This window comes from Mastomys coucha, chromosome X (assembly GCF_008632895.1).
Source record: "Mastomys coucha isolate ucsf_1 chromosome X, UCSF_Mcou_1, whole genome shotgun sequence".
NCBI lineage: Eukaryota > Metazoa > Chordata > Mammalia > Rodentia > Muridae > Mastomys > Mastomys coucha.
Window position 1 is genome coordinate 69,730,725 of NC_045030.1, and position 3,352 is coordinate 69,734,076.

The following is a 3,352-nucleotide window of genomic DNA, read 5'->3' on the forward strand; positions in this document are numbered from 1 at the left end:
AGGCTTGCTACAGTAAGAATACCCAGGGAAGACCTGCCTTCTCAATACCTGGTATATCAGGAACATACAGGAACAACCAGATGGCTAAAGGCCTCCAGAAGAACACAATCCACAAAAGCCAGGACAATACAGAACCTTCAGAGCTAACTTACTATAGCAAGCCCTGGCAATCCTAACACAACCAAAGAACAAGAAAATGATGTTAAATCCAATCTTATAAATATTGTAAAGTACTTTAAAGAGAACATGAATAAATCCCTTAAAGAAATACAGGAGGTAGCCCGCATGGAAGCAAAGACTCTTGGGATTTCAACACCAAGAAAACCTGTCTTATCTGTCAGTGCGAGAAAACGTAAGGACAATGCAGCTGACTGGCATAACTTAATCCTGAAATGGGACAGCCTCAGTGACAAGGGTTTTAACATGGCGAGCAGTATTGCCAACTTGAAAGTCAGCTTGTGGGGTAAAGAAAAGGTTGAATTAGAGAGCAGCAGCCCAGCTTCCATTGAAGAGGAAGGAAAGACAAACCTGGAGTATGATCAGGGACTTGAAGCTCTGTGTGAGGATCTGCAGGCCATCTTGGATGGCTTGACTAAAGTACAAATGAAAATGGAAAAGTTGTCTTCAACCACCAAGGGAATTTGTGAACTAGAAAATTACCACTACAGCGAAGAAAGCAGCCGGCCCCCTCTGCTTCACACTTGGCCCACAGCCTTCTTTTATGAGGTCTCCCACCGGCTCTCCAAAGCATACAAGAAGGAGCTCCTTTTGAAACACACCATTAGTGCAGAGCTGGCCCATACTGCAGACCACAACCTCAGCTTGACCTACCTGTCCATGTGGCTGCACCAGCCCTACATAGAGAGTGACAGCAAGCTACAGATGGAGAGCATGCTGCTTGAAACAGGCACCGGGAGCTGTGGAAAATTACGGCCCGAGTTCCCCCTTTACTCAGGCCCTAATTAGCAATATCATGGACCTTAAATTGCTACCTCAAGAGTAGAAAATGTTACCTAAGGCAGTGCTTTCCCCCGGTGATTACCTGTTATAGATTTCTGAATGGCGTGAGCTTAGCGGGAAAAGTGCCGTGCAAAATGCTCAAACAGATAATCCAGAGTAGACCCTAGATATGCTTCTCGGAGAGGGCACGTTTGAAAATTGCACTCGGCAAATAGATTTTCCCTTAGGGGCGCTAAATCAGATTGCTACTTTGACACACAGGGCTTGATGCAAGCTCCCAACTAAGGGAGGCGACGGAGCGAGTTTGACGGGTGTCCGACAGGGCCCGGAAGAGCCCTTTCAAAATTTCGTTGCCAGGCTACAGGAGACAATTAGCAGAACTCTGAGAAACCTGTATGCAGAGGGGCCTCTGATTTCACAATTGGCTTTTGAGAACGCTAATGCGGCATGAAAATCTATCTTGCTGCCTCACAAGGGACAAACAGATATCTCAGGGTATATTCCCCTGTGCGTTAACATAGGACCTGCATATTATCAAAGCTCAGCGGTGGCTGCTGCGGTGCAGGAGACGCCCGCCCCTGGGGGCTTGGCCCGCAGGCATACTTGCAGAATGTGCTTTATATGCGACAACTTCAACCATTTTAAACGCAAATGTCCAGACAGAGCGGGTATTGCGAAAAAAAAACGCAAGCGAGTGCTAGACAGAAAATAGGCGATCAAAGCAGGAAGGAGAAACGATGGTCCGATGAGAAAAAATCTAAGAGGGGTACTCAAGACAATCTCCGCTCAAAAAACTCGAACGGGGGCCTGCCCCAGACCCCGTCTGGATATCAGGAGGCAGTTCAGGGGGCCCAGGGACTGCCTATACAGGAAGACCTTTATCTGAGCTCCTCAGGACTAGACCAAGACGTACAGGAGTAGAGCTACAGTCCACAGGGCACACGGTGTTAACCCCAGACATGGGAATTAAGATATTGTCCACTAGAATTCTTGGCCCATTACCTCCACAGACTCGGGGATTTGTTATTGACAGAGGCAGTGTTGTGGCAGATGGTCTGCTAGTTTACCCAGGCACTATTGATCAGAACTATACAGGAGAGTTAAAGGTTGTGGCATCCTCCCCACGCGAGATCACCTTTGTGCCCGCTTTTGAAAATATCGCCCAGCTCATCCTGGTTCCTATGTCCGCTAAGGCTTTTACTAATGAGACAGAAAAGGGAGGCTCTGGTGCTCCTGAAATATTTTAGATGCAGTCTATTACGAGTAATAAGCCCTATTTAAAGTTGAATATTGAAGGAAAATTATTCAAGGGGCTGGTGGACACTGGAGCGGATGTGTCCATTATTAGAGCTCAGAGCTGGCCCTCAGCCTGGTCTCTGACTGAGTCTATCACTCACCTCCAAGGGATCGGGTATGCTAGCAATCCAAAACGAAGTTCTAAGCTACTTACCTAGAGTGATGAGAAAGGTAACTCAAGACTTTTTCAACCATATGTCGTGCCCAACCTCCCGGTCACCCTTTGAGAGAGAGATCTGTTATCACAGATGGGGCTGATTTTATGTAGCTTAAATGAACTAGATTTTAGACAACAGTCCAAACAAGACATTGATATTTACAGAGGCCATAAGCCTCATGCTGATGATAGAAATCTGACACATTTTCAATAGCGGCCACTGCCCTTCCTGTGCCCCATACAGATAAAATCAGGTAGATTAGTGATACTCCTGTGTGGGTGAGTCAGTGGTCCCTTCCTCAAGAGAAAATACAAGCAGCTTCTATGCTGGTACAAGAACAGTTAGAAACAGGTCATCTGAGAGAATCAAATTCTCCATAGAACACGCCTATTTTTGTGATTAAGAAAAAATCTGACAAATAGAGATTGTTACAAGATTTAAAGAAGGTTAATAAATGTATGATTTTACTGAGAACCTTACAAACCGGATTGCCATCTCCTGTGGCAATCCCTAAGAGATTTTATAAAATAGTTTTAGATTTAAAAGACTGTTTTTTTACTATCCCTTTGCACCCTAAAGATTGTGAGAGATTTGCTTTCAGTATTCTGTCTATGAACTTCAAGGGGCCCATGAGTAGATTTGAATAGATTGTGCTGCCTCAGAGAATGGCAAACAGTCCCAGTCTATGCCAGAAGTTCGTTGCTAAGGTAATAGAACCTATAAGAAAAAAGTGGCCATCTATTTACATTGCCCACTACACAGATGATATCTTGATTGCTGGGAAATTTCCCCAAGACGTAATGTCATGCTTTAAAGATTTACAAGCTGCTCTTAATGAGAAAGGGTTAATTATTGCCCCAGAGAAGGTACAGACTCAAGATCCATATAATTATCTAGGTTTTACACTTACAGATCAAGCTGTTACTCCTCAAAAGATA

At 44.7% G+C, this 3,352-nt stretch overlaps 1 pseudogene; it reads left to right on the forward strand.

The window, feature by feature from the left end:
- The first annotated feature begins 285 nt into the window (after nucleotides 1-285).
- Nucleotides 286-966, forward strand: LOC116099813 (annotated as a pseudogene).
- Nucleotides 967-3,352: the final 2,386 nt, after the last annotated feature.